The sequence below is a fragment of the Macrobrachium nipponense genome, chromosome 15 (genome assembly GCF_015104395.2).
Source record: "Macrobrachium nipponense isolate FS-2020 chromosome 15, ASM1510439v2, whole genome shotgun sequence".
Lineage (NCBI taxonomy): Eukaryota > Metazoa > Arthropoda > Malacostraca > Decapoda > Palaemonidae > Macrobrachium > Macrobrachium nipponense.
In genome coordinates, this window is record NC_087208.1 from 68,730,460 (window position 1) to 68,750,440 (window position 19,981).

A 19,981-nucleotide genomic window follows, 5' to 3' on the forward strand; every position below is an offset into this window, starting at 1 on the left:
GCCGCAGAAAAGATCGCCTGCAGAGTCCGACTACATAACGATGTAAAGCAGCAAATCAATCACCACTGAATACGTGAAAGAGCCTATCACGAGCGGTCATCATTTGCTAGCTTTCATCATATACATATTAAACAGACTTGTATACTTTGGGTAATTTGAAATTAAGCATTCTGCAATGACTAGTTTCTTTATCACCGTCCCTTACATTTTTTCATGCTTCTTACCGAAAGTTTGTTTGTTTGTTTGTTTGTATGGTGTTTTTACGTTGCATGTAACCAGTGGTTATTCAGCAACAGGACCAACGGCTTTACGTGACTTCCAAACCACGTCGAGAGTGAACTTTCATCACCAGAAATACACATCTCTAACCCTTTAAAGGAACGCCAGAGAATCGAACTCGCGGCAGCCGAGGTGGCAGGCTAAGACCATACCGATCACGCCACTGAGGCGCCCTTTCTTACTGAAAGTACTGAATCGATTGCATCACTTTACATATAAAAAAAATAGCTCTACATATTTATGAACGAGAGCCAATAAACCATATAAAACCTGTTAAGTCATTAAATTCACAATTCTTCTTATAGCAGTTGTTTAGTTATTTTACTTGCATTCCAGATCTGAAGAAGCTTGCATTACAAGTTTGTTATTCGTTTGGCTTGCTCGAAAATGATGTTAGTGCTTTGTGATTAGTAATACAAAAAGCAAGGTTTTCAAATGGCCCCATTTGGAGAAAATTAACGTTTAGAAAAAAAAAAATAATATATATATATATATAATATATATATATATAACTTTATTTGGACCAGAGAAATTCATTACGTTTATGGAATCCCCAAGCGCTTATTATTCCATAACGAACGAAAAAAAAAAAAAAAAAAAAAAAACAAAAAAAAAAAAAAAAAAAAAAAAAAAACTAAAAAACCGAAATGCAAAGATCCAAATGGCAAAATATGTAGCTCAAAGCAAATATCTGCGAAATCTCAAACGTAAACAAATATGATGAAAGGGGTTTAGACATAAATGACTGATGTCTTCCACAGGCAAATATGACAAGGGTAGGAAAGGACATAATCAGGGCTTTGCTATTACTCAAGTGAGGAGGTCCCTCCCTCCCTCCCTCCCTCACACCCCAATCACACGAGCCTGCCCCCCGCCATCCATCATCCTCTTGTACTGCCACACACGTGACAATTCAAGGCACTCCGTCTTCTGCCCTTTAATTTACTCGAATCTGTAATCTGTATTCTTGGGGTATGCTGGCCTTTCCCAAAAATGTGGGTCAGGCTTGCACGAACTTTTGGATTCTCTTTTTCTTTCTTTCTTTCTTCTTTCTCCCTAGGTCTGCATTTCTTAGCAAGATTCATTGTGGCGGAGGAGGAGGAGGAGGAGGGAGGGAGGAGGGAGGAGGAGGAGGAGGAGGAGGAGGAGGTCTGCTTTAGATCCTGGGACGAGGGAGTAAACGAAATAGAGACGTTTCCTTGGAAACGAGGACGTCTGCCTCTATTCACCTAATCAATGAAGTAATCGATGAGTACTCATTTGGTCACCGGCTGACAGTTCTGACTGGCAGTACAGGTGGACTAAAAGGGCATGAAGCACAAATTAGTAACCAGTGCTCCATAAATAACTATATATATACCTATATATATATATATATATATATATATATATATATATATATATATGTATATTATATATGTATGTACGTTATGTATGTATGTTGTATGTATGTATGTATGTATGTATGTATGTATATTAATTATAAAACGTAATTATTATAATTTGGTAGGACCTAGGACCTCCCCAAGTAATCTGCAGACTCTCTCTCCTCCCTCATCTCCTCTCATCTCTCTCTCTCCTTCTTCTCTCCTCTCTCGTCTCTCTCTCTCTCTCTCTCTTCTCTCTCTCTCTCTCTCTCTATCTCTCTCTCGTGCGCTAGCACTAAAAATGTCCGCCTCCAAAGGTTTCTTATGACTGCAAGGCATCCAGTATTATCACCATGTTACAGTAAGTACAAGTTGATAATCCCTTCTTCAATGAGAGAGAGAGAGAGTGGGAGAGAGAGCGAGAGAGAGAGAGAGAGAGAGAGAGAGAGAGAGAGAGAGAGAGAGAGAGAGAGAGGGGGGGGGGGGAAAGGTCACATGTGAGGAAAAGAAAAAGGGGAAGATAATAAAGGAATAATATGAGAAAATACCAAATGCACAATAGCAAACCAAGAACTTCAGCAGTTTTACAGTAAAACAATCAAACTGCCGATGGTACTCTACCCAGTGGGGTATCGAAGTGGCATAACAAAATAAAGGGGAGACAACTCATAAAAATGAACAGAATAACGCACATGTGATTTTCAGTCAGTAAAGGTGACAGTGGAAATTCTCTATCTGACCTCAATCCAAGATTTTCTGTCACATAAAGAACGGCAAGTAAGAATTGGTGCGTACAGGAATTGGTGACAAAAAAAGGTACCCCAAACTAAGACTCGGGCACTTGAAGAATAGGGTATCCATGAACATCATTAGCCCTATAGCCATAAGAGGATATAACCATACCTGGCACTCATTGAGATTTAGGTCACATTAAGTATTATCAAATAGTCCCCTCCATTACCACCAGACTTACCTATGCATAGTACAAGCAATTTCCGTGGTCTTGGTATTTACGGTGTTTTCGGTTTTAATGCTGTTATCGCCCCTTTATTACATTACATACATTGCTGAGAAAGAGCAAGAAATCGTGTTGCCCGTAATGATCGTCAAAAACTAAGAAATGTAAACGAGATAAACAACGATCTCCAACGCCTTAGTTATTAAGTTTGTTAAAAAAAAAAAAAAAAAAAAAAAAAAAAAAAAAAAAAAAAAAAAAAAAAAAAAAGCGGGGGGGGGGGATCCTTTATCGCATCATTTAACAAGGCTGTTTTGATACAACTACAAAGAGCTAACAGTTCTTCCGGAGTGCGTAACCGTTCCGCAGTTCCATATTAGATGTCCGAAAAAGGAAAAAGTTCCAGCAACCTGAGATTGCAGTGTAATATCCATGACTGGACTATGAGTGTAATATCGGTATTAGAACATAACGCATAGAGGAGCAATTAGTCAAAAGTTATAGATTCGCTAGGTGAGTATAAGTAAATCATCCGGTTTACCTAAACTTCATCTTCAAATTCACTGGTTTTATTCTCTTTTAACCCTCTCATGCAGATGGGAATGTTTTGACAAGTAAATGAACGCGAGAAACCATAAAAGCATTATTCAATCTGAAAACATAAACATACCAAACTCTTATAGACTTCACGGACGAACAGCAACGCAGCAACCCTATATAAAATCACATCTTTAATCATATAATGTTCCTCTTCAAATCCTCAACATTCTTCAACCCCAACACAACACGGTCTCCAAATCACAGGCCACAGAATGGGGCGGGCCAGCCCACGACTACCTCCTCAATCCCTGCGCCTCCTGCCATATTAAGAGTCGAACGTACCCACAAATTACAGCCTCGAAATCACTACTTACACAACGCAACTTTTATATAAAACCCACAGTACAAACCTCCATCCGCCCAAAATCATGATCCTGTCCTCGACCTTTTGCGAAAACTTACGGTCCCACAGGAGCATATCCTTCAATGGGCCCCCAATCTCTCTCTCTCTCTCTCTCTCTCTCTCTCTCCTCTCTCTCTCTCTCTCTCTCTCTCTCGCCCTTCGCCACACGGCCTTCCTGTAGGATCAATACACCGAATGCCTTCACTCGCAAAATTCAACACCCTAACTCATACCTGCTGAGGAGACTTTTCGAAGCCGAATGTCAATGGGGAATTTCGCACACCAACAAAATAATGTGGCAAAAGAACCACTGCCATTCAAGAAGCTGCAATATGCCCATTCTCTGCTCCCCACTGCTCTGACCCACGACGAAGATAATAATAGATCCGTTGCATCATCAGATAAGTGGGCAAAACAAACTATGTGATTGTAGTACACAAGAACTAGACATTATGCAAATGAACGTAGCACATGCTATTTCATGGGAACGTGCCTGCCATACATTATGACACGACAGAGATGCGTATAATTGAGAATGCTGTTCAAGGGGAATGACATAAATCCTGAAGACCTAAAATCTAGGCTATAAAGCCAAGCATTTGGCTCTTTCAGTCATTCAGAGTTCAAGACAATGAAACGAGGGAGTTGGTGTGGTTTGAGAGAGAGAGAGAGAGAGAGAGAGAGAGAGAGAGAGAGAGAGAGAGAGAGAGAGAGAGAGAGAGAGAGAGGCGAAACTCAAAAGGAAAATGCCAGCGGGAATGGAGGTAAGGTAAAAGTCTAAAGTAAAAGTCTAAAAAGTAGATGCAACTAGGGGCCCACATTGACGTTGCTAACACTAATGCCTGCAGTGCAGAATGTGGGGTGCACTGAAGGCACCAACTCCCACAGGGGCGTTGCGTTATGCAACAATGGTGCATATCTCTGACAAGGGCTCGAATAAATTAAATCAAAATGTTTACTATCATTATTATTAGTAGTAGTACATATTAGTATAACGAAATATTCGTGAGGTATACCAATAAGTTGAACTATAAAAATACGAACGAAAAAAAAAAAAAAGAAACGAAATGGTTCTCGAGACAAATAATATATCTTTATCGTCTTGAAAGAAAAACGCTAAACTAAAAACGATTATAATATAATAATAATAATAATTCATAACATACAGTATAAATAATAGTAAGGCCTACCGTTGCTACAATAATATCCTACTTTTCTTACAAAACAATAGATCAGAAGACTACTGCAAAGTACGAAAAAAAATTAAATAGATGAATAAAAATAAAAATAAAACAGCATAATGATAGCAATGTAGCAAAATGTTTGAGAACGGTAAGAAAAAAAAAAGGATTAAAACTAGACTGCCCCATTTGCCAACTAACATCATTCGTATAAAATAAAAAAAATAACAATTAAACGCTGGATCAAAATTAAACTGCAAGAAAGGATAAAAAATTACGCGACAGAGAATCATGGCCGGATTCTCCAAGATGAGGGAGACAATCACCTCGTCATGGCCGTCTCCCCCCCCCCCCCTTTTTTTTTCTTTAAATGTGATGATTTTTATTTTGATGAATTACAAATCTCTCTCTCTCTCTCTCTCTCCTCTCTCTCTCTCTCTCTCATGTACCGTTATCGGAGCTCTGGAATCCCATGAAAATTATATTCACATTGCACAATAAAACTCACCTACCTCTCTCTCTCTCTCCTCTCTCTCTCTCTCTCTCTCTAACTTTATCGGTGCTCGGAAATCCTTTAAAATTAATATATTCGCATTGCACATTAAAACAAACTCACCTCTCTCTCTCTCTCTCTCTCTCAGTGCTCAGGAATCCATTAAAATTAATATCTTCCCATTGCACATAAAAAATTCCTCTCCCTCTCTCTCTCTCTCTCCTCTCTCTTGCAGGCCTCGTCATTTAATAATTTTGAAGCTCAGGAATCCCTTGAACATTAATGTATTTAAAATTCTCTCTCTCTCTCTCTCTCTCTCTCTCTCTCTCTCTCTCTCTCTCTCTCTCTCTTTATTTTTCGCTACGCGATCTTGCAATAGAGCTGCTTTCAACTACTCAAGGGACCGACACTGATATTCGATATTATAGAGCCTGACGGTTTTTTTTTCTCTATGTTCCATACATTCTTTTTGTTATCAAATAAAAAAAATAAAAGTATTACAAACGAATAATCATCAATGTACGTGGATTTAATCAAGACTAGCAATTAGAAAGGAAAGCGTAAAATTGAGAGATGAAAGAGTAAATCAGAGAGAGAGAGAGAGAGAGAGAGAGAGAGAGAAGAGAGAGAGAGAGATCCTTCCCAAAGGCATTACTTCAAGAGACTTCTCACTGTAAACAACTAATGATGTTACTGAATGTTCTTATCTATGATGATATGCTTTAACTTCTTGGATGTTTGGTGGGACGGGAAGATTATAATATGAAGGCCTTTTTGTCGGCGAATGGGGCATTTCAGACACATTAGTTGGCTCTTGGGAACTTTCGTTCGTTCGAGTGGAACCTGAAGCCTTTTCTCAAGAAGCAACAGTTACGTACGAGAGATCCGATTTCTTTATGGAGTCATCAATCATTCTCACGTGTTCTTTATATTTCTGATTCAATACTTGACCTCTCTATTCAGAAGATGAACCCTATTCATATGGAACAAGCCCACCCAAAGGGGCCACTGACTTGAAATTCAAGCTTCCAAAGAATATGGCGCTCATTAGGAAATGAGCGAAGGTAAAGGGAAATGCATAAGAAGGGACTAACTTATAATAAAAATATTATATTGGCAAATTTTTAAAACGCTAAAAATGTAATCAAACACAAGGAGAAGAGCATTAGGTCAGCAATGCGCTTATTAATTCACTTAATCATTATTTACATTAAAAATTAGTAAGTCCACCTTCTCAGTTGCAGACTTCATGCCTGCCACCATGGGCCCTTTACTTAAATGTACAAGGTTTTAAGGGGGGGGGTTTTGGTTAGACGCTTGATGTGGACCTCAGGACTCTGCCCAAAACAAGACAGGCAATGAGTTTCACTGAACTACCATCATTCATACCTTCTTCTACAACCATGCCCAAACACAACACCTAGACTATAACAATGCCCAACCTGTATCGTCGAGAAGTCTCGCGCCTGCCCAGACAAGGCTAGGGTAGGCACCTCCACAAACCCTTCCCTCCCAGGCACACACCCCCCTCCCTCCACACAACCCCTTAGCTCCCGCCGAAGTAACAGTGGTCTCCCCCAACCCGCAAAAAGTAGACGGGGGGGGGGGGGGGGGGGGGGGGGGGGGGGAACTGCAAACTTTCTAATCCACCTTCATGCCCTACATATACACTCCATCCATCCATCCAGCCACCCTCTCTCTCTCTCTCTCTCTCTCTCTCTCTCTCTCTCTCTCTCTCTCAGATGCCATGAGCAATGGACGGCGCCTGCAACAATGCCACCGGTAATATCCGGATGAGGGGGATGAAGAAGAAGAAGAAGACTAGACTTACCTCGCTGCAGCAGACTCTAAAGAGTTGCCAGCGACAGGTAAACATTCCATAATACGTTGCTGCCGCTGCAGATGACGATCATGATGTCAGCCGAACGCAGCAATTGCTTGCTATTCGTGATCACCGAGGTTTTGTGGGGGTTGGAGGGTAGGGGAGCTGAGTTGATGGGGTGGTGGTTGTGATCACATCGGGCAGGGAGATGGGGGCTGCAGAATGGGTAAGATACTGGAGGAGGGGAGAATGAGAATGGGGTATACTGCAGGAGGCTAAATAGGAGAGACAGAGAGAGAGAGAGAGAGAGAGAGTTAACACTGAGAGAGAGACAGGGACGCCAAGCTGTCTACCGCCAACAAAACCCCTCCAAGGGTTTCTTACGCGAGGCCCACCCTCTCCCCCGCAACCACCTCCCCTCCCTCCGGTTGAGGAAGAAGGGAAGGGGGGTAGGGGGGAGTGAGAAGGGTGGCAACGAGGAAAACATGGAGGGAGCGAAACGCTTCAAGAGAGAATGACAAGTGTCGAGTCTCTTACGAGAGAAGTCTAGTATGGAATAAACAAAGGGTACGCCTTCAAATACCTTTCATAAATTAAGCTAGCGGTAGGCGTGCAGGAAATAAAAGGGTGTGTCATCCTCTACAGTACGTTCACACATACACAAGTACATACTCTACCACTGCTTCATATAAAATGACTAGTGTTGGTCAAGAAGGGGAAATTTCGAATAAGCAGATGCTGTTCCATCCAACACACACACTAGAGCACCGTAAAGAAAGAACTTTACAATCAGTCAGAACCAATCCTTACGGATAATGAATCCTTCAATCGCTCAGTCTTATTATCGCCAAATTACAGTAGACGCAGACGTCAGCCAATGGGCGAGAGAGATTCCTCGAGCCTCGGAAAAAAACGCTTAACTCAAGACATTCAACACCCATCGCCTTCAACCCGTCATTATTATGAAACGAACTTTACGAACGCCGAACGGGGTCACTTACTGTGCGTGTGTGTCCGTGTCTGCACTCGTGTGCATGTTTTTATGTGTGTTTTGCGCGCGCGCCAGTGGGTGTGTACGTGTGCGCTTACCATTCGTACCCTAAGAACTTGGATCAGCGAGAGTCACGTGTTTGAGGAGTAGGTACATAATGCACAAAGACTTCTTAACAAAAAAGAAAAAGAAATATTCTGGAAAATCAATATATCTTTTCCCTTTAACGGCTTCATATTGCCATTTCTTTAGGTTTTTAGCAAATATGCATTACATATATAAATTATATATATATAAAGTATATATATTATATATATACAATGTGTATATATAACGCATATTTGCGAAAAATCTAAAGAATGGCAATATGAAGCCGTTAAAGGGAAAAGATATATTGATTTTCCAGAATATTTCTTTTTCTTTTTGTCAAGGAGTCTTTGTGCATTTATAATATATATATGAAGATTATATATTATATATATATATATATATATATATATATATATAGAGAGAGAGAGAGAGAGAGAGAGAGAGAGAGAGGAGAGAGAGAGAGAGAATGATTTACAAGGACAATATGACACCCCACAAAAGGGATCGAAGCACAGCCAAGCAAACTGGATCAAATAACCAATAAGTTTTCTTGCCGCGTATTCAAAGGAAGAAGCCAAAAGCACGAACTGATTTGCATAGCCCCCCGAGTCATATAGAATGCTCGCACTATTACTGGAGGAAGATGGTTATCCTTGCACTAAAACCACCTCTACGAGACACCCAGAGAGAGAGAGAGAGAGAGAGAGAGAGAGAGAGAGAGAGAGAGAGAGAAAGATTTTAAGACGTTGAAGATAATTTACTATTGCTCTAAGCCGCTATTTTAACTTGCAGGCGTGGGATTTCAACTCATTAACTGCTAACCTCTCAAAACCGAAAGATCCTCAAAACTCCTTTCCAAACAACTCTTCCCCACCTCCCCCTCCCCCTCCCCCCTCCCCCCTCCCCCACCCCTCGGACCTTTCCTTTGTCAGCCTGTATTTTTCCTTTGTCAGCCTGTCTTTTAAATACATTGTTCGAAACTTCGAAAAAACAGATGATTATTTGAAACCAACTGAATACAACCTGTATTCCATAAAATGAATTTTAAGTGGAGAAGAGAGAGAGAGAGAGAGAGAGAGAGAGAGAGAGAGAGAGAGAGAGAGAGACGATGCGGAGAAGAGAGAGAGCGAGAGAGAGAGAGAGAGAGAGAGAGAGAGAGCTGGTGGTATGCAAAACATTAAACAGATTCGACTTCTAGTTGCCTAAGCCGCACCAACTTGCTCATTCAATAGAGGGCCTGGAAAACGGACCCTCGTCTGGCTCCATGAATAACAATTGCATAAACCACTTTGCTATTAGTATTATTGTTATAACCTTAACAAGATGATAAGTATCAGACTTGCTGGTCGTTGTTACGACCTTAATAAGTCAAAAAATGACTGACAAACAGAAAGTCAAACAAAACCATATCTGCACCACGATAATCAGCTACGCATCCGGCTACGAGACAGGTTACGTTGAGTTAGCTACGCATTCGGCTACGAGACATGTTACGTTGGCTATCAAGATGCCTCAAGAATAAAAAAAAAAAAAAAAAAAAAACATGGCGCGATCCAACCTACATCTTTCTCGGGTTGCGCGCAAGATTGTCCCATAATGCTTAAGTTTTAAATATTATAAGTACATTAAAACGTGCTAAAATCTACTGCCAAATAGAGACTTGTTTCACCAACGAAATTTAAAATACGTTAAATTTTATTAGGAATTATTTGCAGTACTGTTTAACAAGCACATTAATTATTGTTTTACATTTTCACTCTTAATAAAAAATCATAAATATCCTATCCTAAAATTTACGTATGTTTAACTCAACGTGAAACACATTTTTCAAACCTTTTTATCTTTTAGGCTCTTCCATTGACCTACCCGGCAACCAGAACAACAACAACAACAACAAACAACAACAAAGTAGTTTGTAGGCTTACTCTCCGAGTAAGCGACACTGATGACACTTGGCAAATACATCCCTTAGATAACATTCTGAGAAACCACCCCCAAGGTTGAGTTGGTTTCCACAACAACGAATCATTAACCCTGAAACAATTTCACATAAAAATGAACCACTTTGAAACAATGACTTCCAAATATAAGATGCAAGGTTCATTAAATTCTGCTAACCCTTTCCTGAGATATCTTGCTAATAGCCACAAATACATAAAAGCACCGTTGACAATATAACCAACTTTCCAATAACTGCAACCTAATGATTACTTCCTTAAATTTATTTTCTCGTCTTAATATCGTATTCGTGTGACTGACAAAAGAACATAAAAATAAGTTTAACCAAACCCCTTCATAAAATTCATCAGCCTAAGTTTTGAGACTACATATATAATGTGTTTTATATAATTTATACGAATCACACGTGATCTGCAAAAGTGAGTCAGCAATATGCTACTTAACTTCATTTTGCTATTTCCATTGCCGTAATGATAAACAAAAGTTCCATCATATTCAAATACATTACATAATGCATTCACCTCAAAATAGAGGATGGTAAACAGTGTGAAAGTTCACATGAGGAGGACAAAACTGACACTTGAAGAAATGCACTTTGCCGACAAACATCTGACCCGATTCTCTCGGACAATAATTTTAACAATGTCCAAAATGGAGACTATATACATTTCTATACCTTCAGAAACGTTGACAATCTTACAATCTTATGACCATCCCTCGTTGGAACTACACGATCTTACTCCAGCGAAAGTATGTGTTTTTGTATGTCACTACCCTCTAAAAGAGAGAGAGAGGAGAGAGAGAGAGAGAGAGAGAGAGAGAGAGAGAATACCCCTCAACCACACTTAAATAGTTAGTATGACCCACAGAGAAGCACAGACATACCAGAATCCTTACTATAGCCAAGAGCAGCTCTTTCATCAGTAAGCAGCAGCCGTCTTGCCTCTACACCCCTACCGACACCGCACGTGATTTTGAGAACACGTGATGATGCGACTCGCTGAGAGAGAGAGAGAGAGAAGAGAGAGAGAGAGAGAGAGAGAGAGAGAGAGTCATCACGTGATGATGCGACTCCGAGAGAGAGAGAGAGCTTACCGATATACAGTATAATGCATTGCGTCATAATCTTCCAGACATGAGGAGGAGGAGGAGGAGGAGGAGGAGGGGGAGGGGGAGGGGGAGGGGAGGGGGGGGGGGAGAATCTGGCGTATGGTTTCTTCTCTAGCTTTCTTTAAGTCGACAGGACACCTGCTGGGTGGGGAACGATCAAGGCAAAAGGGGGGAGGGGGCGCTAGCTAGAGCCTTCAATATTCCCCTTCACATACTATTCATTCTTCGCCCTAGCATTCTTGAAGCGAAAAGGTGCCCGTCCGTCCGGTGGAGCTTAAGAAGGGGGTTGTTCATCTACATCTTGAATTGTCAATTCAAGATGGCGTTGGTTGAAGCCGCTAGTACCTCAAGCTTCCTTATAGACTGGACAAAATACCTGCTGGGACTGACCAAGTACCTAGAGGAGACCTTATCCGTTGTCAATCTTCATCCGGACAAACACAAACTCGACGAAGCCGTCAGTAGCACTTTCTATGAGGCGACTTCTAAGCTACACAAAGTGTGCTTGGCGCAACCCCCACGGGATCCGCTTATATAACCAGAGAGAGAGAGAGAGAGAGAGAGAGAGAGAGAGGACATACAACTAGCCCGCTCAGACGGCGACAATCTTAGAGTGCAAAAGATGAGCTACTGGCTGGTCGCATAGCCTTTTGTCTTTACCAATATGCCTCTTCATCTATTTACCTATACAATGGTGCGTATTTGTCACACATGACAGCATTTGCAATGACAAAAATAAATTATATACAGTATATGACTACTTCAGTCTATATCAGCAACCATCCGTCTAAATACAGACAGATCAAGTGTACAAAAGAAAATAAGACAAAACATGCATTTCATAACCCCAAATCACCAGTGCGCCCTTCGCATTCAAAGTGGACGTACCCCACACCTGCCCACAGACGTCCGATTCCGAATAAGTAAGATAAAAGTAACAGGCGTCATGCTGATAAAAACAATAATAATAAATTCTTTGTAATGTAATGCTTGGGTGTTGATGCGATCAAAAAACAATATTTACATGGTATGGAGCGCTCACGACGCTGGGGGAATGAGGGTTAGGATGACTAAGATCGCGGTGGCGAATGTGAGGATGAGGCCCAAGCCAAGGAGGAGAAGGATGAGGCTGTAAAAAAAATAAAACACAGAGGATGAATCATCAAGAATTAAACGACAACGGTAAATGTCATCAAAAGGAACATGATTTCTCTATGGAATGGTCTGTTGGCTATGAGAGCGTTGGCTGCAACAAGCATGTTATGGATTCCTTGATTTAACAACACAACGGAACATGATTTCCGAGATTACAAAATGCAACATATTAGCATGCTGGGGTTACAGGGTTACAGGTCTCTTACGCTACAAGAAAATATAATTCTGAAATGCTTATCTTCCAAGGCTTCTTCAATATGTTAGGCCAAGGTAAAAGTTGCACTTTCCTTGTGGTAAGGAGCTGAAAATGATTTGACCCAAACAACAGGATAGAGGATTGGCAAGATAATAGTGATTACCACTAATTCCTGGGTTCAGCAAAGATTAGCTTAAGGGTACTGATTTCGGCTATAAACAAGCCTTGCCGTATACAAGCAGGTTATCAAGTCAGGTCATTTTGATAATGCCACATAATTTATGAAAAAAATAATTTAATCGGTGTAGTGTTAAAGATATTTTCTCTTTTAAGCATGGCATAAATTGATCTTGTGAAATAGAAACTCTTGAACAAATTACAATTTCCTTAAAATCTTGATCACTGGGTAAAGGAGCGTCGAAAATTTTTAAAATTCATAGATACTTGTGTCCATTACTTATTTTACTGAATGCAGACTAAAATGGGACCATTAACACAAAATATCCTCTAATAACTATTCTCAACATTTGGTAATGTGAACACAAGGGGAGACTATTAAGGTAACTGTATATTATGAGGTGTCTCCAATATCGCAAGGTACTATAATAGATTCACATCAGCCGTGCATTTGATGTCTTGGCCAGTCCCTTACGACGCTCCTGATTGGCTGCTGATAAGCCAATGACAGGACTGGAAACTCTCACTCTCGAGAGAGAGTTCACATAGGCAAAATGTATGTTCCACCTCTCCTATGGGATGCTTTTGCAACACATATCCCACAGGAGAGGTGGAACATACATCCTGCCTATGTGAACTCTTGGGAGAGACAAGAGTTTCCAGCCCGTTGATTGGCTTATCAAAAGCCAATCAGGAGCGTCGTAAGGGACTGGCCTAGACATCAGATGCACCGGTGATGTGAATCTACTATAGGTAAGCACTGTACGCCAAGGGGGTATTTTGGACTGTAAGCTCACACACCTGAGAAAACTTCCAAAAAACATAGCATAAGCACAACTGAAAAAGCCAGGCCATGCTGGGTCCAAGTTTCTGCATCCTGTCAAATGACCTTCTATACTCGAACCCATGAACCAAAGCAAGTCAACCAAGGCCAAACAAATTAAAGTTCTACATGCTTAAAATAAAGTCAATAGTTTGTTTAGATTTCTGTATGGGTAGTCTTGGCTGAATGGAAAAGCTAGCTGCAATTCTGATTATAAAACTGAATTTCAACATTTTTTGTTTTTTTAGTACGACAGAAAATGCTTAAAATATTCCAGCAGATGTTCAAAATAACTTTAGACAATAGAGACATTAGATAACATACAATGGAGAGTTGAGTTATAACAGAGGGCATTTGTAACAGGTATTCACAATCAATAAACAATATAAATATCATAAAATGAATAAATGCTGTATGCACCGAGTGACGCAAACCCCAACGAAACAATTTATCAAGAAAGGAACGACAAATCCAATAAATAATTCTTCAAGTATGCGATTCAAGAAGCGACTTGGTGTCAACAAACCCATAAGTCAGCACTAAAGATTCTAAAAATAGACCGCAGCCAACGTTCACGAATCAATGTAACAGAGATCTAATGAAAACAAGTAGGAAATGCACCAATCTTTCTTCGGCGCAACAGAATTTTCTGTACAGCTTATAATGTTGCATGAAACTCTCGATGCGCTGCTGTATGACACTCAGCCACGACCGGTGGAGGCAGCTCTAGAGGTGCCAGACGTACGGTCTATAGCTCGACTTAACCTTACAGAAAATAAAAACTAATGAGGCTAGAGGGCTGCAATTTGCTATGTTTGATGATTGCAGGGTGGTTGATCAACATAACAATTTGCAGCTCTCTTGCCTCTCTAGTTTTTAATATCTGAGGGCGGACAGAAAAAGTGCGGACGGACAGACGACGCCATCTCGATTGTTTTCTTTCACAGAAAGCTAAAGCAATCTTTTATTTCATTCAAAAGCACTGTACATTAATCCCGACCGTTACTTGAATAACAATTTTTCCCTGCAAAAGTATTTTGTAATAATTTCTGATTTTAATAAAAAAAAAAATTCTGCTCAGCACGTAGCGCCAATTAGTGAATGCTACTAATTAATACTACTTTTTAAGCGAAATAGCTGAATAATAACAATTTTGTTCATGCAGTGCACAATAGAGTTGAATAATACAATTCAAGGTAAATTTTTTACGCAAATTTCTGTACAGTATTTCATTATTATACCTCTGTTCCAGAACACTATCATCATATTTTCTAGTTAAACATCTTACGCCTTAATTTTTATCCAAAGTACAAAATTTTAATATCTGACCGTTACCTGATTTTTTTCCAAACTAAGTATCTTACATCAATTTATGAGCGGCGCTTGGACGAAAATAATATTTTTGTGCAAAGTTCTCCAGCTCACGTAAGACCATTCTTAGCATTTGTCTCGTACAAATTAATATGGAAAAAGCGAAACAATAAATCAATTCATTGTTTATTGTTTGTTAATACCTGTTATAAATGCCAACTGATAAAAGTTAGCTCTCTTGACTATGCTGTCGTCGCGAAGACCAACCTAAGCATTTGTCACACGTACAGAAATACCCGAATTACGTGATGTGGAACCAATCTGGGGATTCGTTTCACGCCAAATACCCGGGGGCTGACTTATCCGAAACAAGGCTGACACACCCAAGCAGCTGACGAGAGGGTTTACTTATCAGTGGCTTCCAATTAGTAGGTACTAAACGAGTGTGAATTAAAAAGGGGAATCGGACAAACTCGGGTTGCAGCTGTCATTATTAGGATAGGGATGGGAGGGAGGGTTCATTATTTTTAAAGAGCTTATATATTCAAAGCACGGCTAATACTTTATGGGCTGATCTTGAAGGTTCCAAATATATTAAAGATTTGAGGATCGCATCTGGCAGTTACATCCACCAAAAACTTGTCTATTTATCACCCATAATACTTTCTTTAACTGTCCTAATTCCCTTTACTCTATTCAACCTGCATACCAATACAACCAAACCTTAGATCGTAAGGGGAAATAAAGCAGCTCTTCCTCCCTAGTTTTGTTTGTTTGTTTGTTTGCATGGCATTTTTATGTTGCATGGAACCAGTGGTTATTCAGCAACGGGACCAACGGCTTTACGTGACTTCCGAACCACGTCGAGAGATAAATTCTATAACCAGAAATACATATCTCTCACGCCTAAATGATATCCCCGAGAATCGAACTCGCGGCCACCGAGGTGGCAGGCCAACAACAAGCCGACCATGCCACTGAGGCGCTTCTTCCTTCCTGGTGGGATTCAATCTATGCATGACAGAAAGTGAGGTTGCCTCCATTCATCAAGCTACGAAGATGAGATTTAAAAAGCGTACGATGTCACCCACCGTTCACCTAAAACAGTCCTAAACAATGGCATCATTATTTGGTACAAAGGCCAATAACTTTCAGGGTATCGGATGGATCGTTTGGAAATTTGGTCAAAAAGCCACACAAATGAAAATGGCGAATACGCAAGTTTCTGCGAACCTCACAGGTCCCACCCAGTGCTTGGCCTTTGGCCTAAATTCTATATTCAATTCAATTCATTGTCATAGGAGCATTTATATAACATACTATAGAGCTAATTGTGTTTTTCAGATACTATATATAATATATATATATATATATATATATATATATAATATATATATATATATATATATATATATCAAATGACTATACATGTAAATAATGTAGGATTGAATTTGTGTACGTTTATATAATGAAGAAGGAGTTATCTATTTATGTATGTATAAATTGGTGTGTATGTATATATATTTATAAATACACTGCATACATACATAAATAAATAAATAACTCCCTCTGTATTATGTAAACGATACACATGTTCAATCCTACACCATTTACATGTAGAGACACTAGATGGCCACAGAGTACTATTCCTATCACCATGACAAAAACTGCAGCACCGAAATCAATACTATAGTACACGGATATCAACAGCACACGCATTATCAGTCTATACCGGATATGAATTCCTACGACAAAGTGATGATAAACACTGCAGAGTTCTACACATATCAAACACAGTACCAAGGCAACAATCGCCTTTCGGAAAGAAAAATAATAGGCGCAGGAAAAATACTGATGATCACAAAGTAGATAACACTGCCATACAACAACTAAGCAATGCATGTTTTGCGCCGCGATAAATGTTCAGAAGGCCCTGTGCATAGAAACGCCTCCATCGCAGAAAACATCATAGCATACAGAAGTGAGGTCACCGACCCCCTCTCCCCCTCCCCCCCCCAACAAGTGGGTTGCAGTAACAGTAATAATAGGTGTGGCAGACACAGCTACCGCCCCCCCCCCCACCCCCCCCCCCCCCCACCCCCAACCCAAACACCGACACTCCCCCAACAATCCCCACTCCTAACCCCTTTCGCTCCACGCGTGGAGTAGGTTCCACAATAACATGCACAAGTCTGGTTGGAATTCAACAACTTGCCACTCTGTGTTGGACTCGAGATTAAATCCAGAGAGCTTCAGGATTTTCTTCGTCATATTAAGAGCAAATGTTCATGAATGAAATATATGTTCTCGATGTTTGTACAGACAAAAGTAAGTCTATAAAAAAAATTCTCTCTCTCTCTCTCTCTCTCTCTCTCTCTCTCTCTCCTTTTTCTTCTTCTTCTTTCCCAATTCATAAAGAAGACGACAATATTAGGTATTCACTATAAGTGCAAAGTACATACCTAAGTACATACGTACTTGCAACAAAAAAAACATTATGTAGTTCATTGTGTTAAAAAGGGCTGCACTTTTTGTTACTGCCCTCCAACCTAACGATTTATATAGTTAACTGAATAATACTTTCCAATATAAAAAAGGAGACTAGAATACTGAAGGAAAATTACAACTTATCAAAGAAATAAGACATCAAACCCTAATAACAATAACCACTGACAGACAAGACATTCATTCGTACCGATATAAACAGTTTACTCTATAAAATAATCGAACTTAAACATAAACATACAAGTCATTTATCCACCCAAAGACAGCATCCCAGTTTTTCCCCGGCACAGCCCACATGCCATGCTAAAATAGTATCAACAGACCGGCTACTAGGGCATCGATACCCACCGGAGCTGGGCATGCGTAAATCTTACCTTTGACTACCCACAGCAACAACGGGAGGTGACCTCCTAGAAATGCGAGCAAAGAATTGAAAAGGGCATGCCCAACGTTAGCAAATCGGCTTAAAGACTTACTTACGTCTATAACAACATTATCGTTATCCAATAATTGCAGAGAGAGAGAGAGAGAGAGAGAGAGAGAGAGAGAGAGAGAGAGAGGAGCGCTGGGACCAGTGAGGTCATTCAGGAGAGAACCCAAAAGACAAGCGCTGGGACCAGTGAGGTCATTCAGCGCTGAAAAAGAAACTTTGAGTAGAAGATAGGTCTGAAAGGTGTAACAGGAGGAAAACCTCTCAGTTGCACCAGGAAATGTAGACACAAGAGAAAATGAACGGAGGTACAGTAAAAAACAAAAAAAAAAAAAAAAAAAAAAAAAAAAAAAAAAAAAAAGAGGAATGATAGGGGTTGCAGCTAAGGGCCGAGCGGACGCTGCAAAGAACCTTAAGTAATGCCTAACGTGCACCATGTGAGGTGCACTGACGGCAATACCCCGTAACGGAGTTCTGGCAAAAGAGTTACCCAGTGCTTTATACCATGAGCCATTACCGAACGAAAAGTGGTAAACCATGAATTATTTGTGTATGAGATAACTATGGCTTACCCATTGTCACGGTCCAGACAATACCATATCACCTATGTACGATATACCCAATGGCATACCATGGCCCATCGAGCGCACATACCCATGGCATAAGAAAACAAATAACTTACCTCTACATTTTCTCTTCATTTTTAGGTTCATGTAAACATGCGTATTTAATTACAGGTTTGCGCAACAAAACACTACTATTATTTTGAGTTCAAACAACAGACTGACTTATTTAATTCGAGGGTAACATAGCGAAAATTACCCCTTTTCATTCTACAGCCAACGCCAAGGAACAGACATATTTAATTCGAGATCTACGCAAGAGAACACCCATAATTAATTTGAGACCCATTTAGTGTTTACGTAAAAAAGGCGCGAGCTTAGTTATTCCTAATTCAATTACAGACACTCATTCGTGAGATCTATTTAATCCAAACCTACCTAATGTGAGTGTTACGTAAACCCAACTATTTGAAAGATGTTTACGAAAATATGTCGATGTTTACGTAGTGAAATTAGCTGAACCCTATTTAATTAGATGTTTACGCACGGAAAACCAACAGAGGTATTTTTAGTGGCTGAAGCAATTTACTTGGGATTTGTGCTAAAGGTAATTTAATGTTCATATACCGAAGTCCAAAGAATTTCGAGGCAAGGTACTGAAACCTGTTTGAAGTACATTCCCTTGTTTCATCTTTTCTTCATCTCCTTTTACTCATGGTGAAGAGATATTCGAAGTTAACGGACTTCCATAAATAGGTGAGGGCATGTTTGCCTTGTAGGACGCCTGGATAAATCTGAAAACATTATATGGCCAAATTGGTTGACCCTCGAGTCCCCGACTTGCACGTAATTTTCAGCAAAATAAAATCTTATTCAAACCAAAGGAACAAAGGATTAATTAAAGATGGGAGGTATCCAATAATTTAAAGAAAGGATTAATTAACGATGGGAGGTGATCAACAATTTAAACACTTTCGCCCTCTCATCACCGTGATGGATCTACTAAACGCTGATTAGAATGCTTAATATTTACTATAATAAAAGTTTTTTAAAAATGGTCTTCCTGACTGCTTTACAAAGTTCTAGAATCCAAGGATTTTTCGTTGTTCAATAGACACCCGTTGTAATGAGAGGTTCTATTCTACTTAGGTTAATACATTATCATGAAATGTTCCACGGTTCACAAGAAGACAATTATTACGTAAGGTTCTCTGGCTCAAAAGAAGGATGTTTGTGACATTTCAATATGCCATCTAGTATTAAACTATTTTCACCACAACAACAACAACGACAACAACAACAACAACAACAACAACAACAGGAGCAGCCACCATCAGATTTGTGTCCGGACACAATGGCCTCGGCAATCAATAATATTAAGAACCGATAAACGTCGCAAGTGTGCAATCAATAAAGTTACACTGTAAGGAGAATAACAAAGCATGATCCGACCTCAAGCTTACTCGGAGCACGTGCTAAAATCTTCAAACAGAGAGCGTTGTTTCACCAACGAAAATTAAAATAAATGCTTTATATTTTATAAGAAATAATTGTTCTAGTTTATAACATGCACATTATTTATTTTTGACATTTTCATTCTAATATATAAATCATTAATATCGCATCCTAAA

At 39.8% G+C, this 19,981-nt stretch overlaps 1 protein-coding gene across 3 annotated transcripts in view; it reads right to left on the minus strand.

The window, feature by feature from the left end:
- Positions 1-19,981, minus strand: part of LOC135195042 (TSC22 domain family protein 1-like) — a 499,143-nt gene that overhangs the window by 247,232 nt on the left and 231,930 nt on the right. The window lies entirely within an intron of this gene.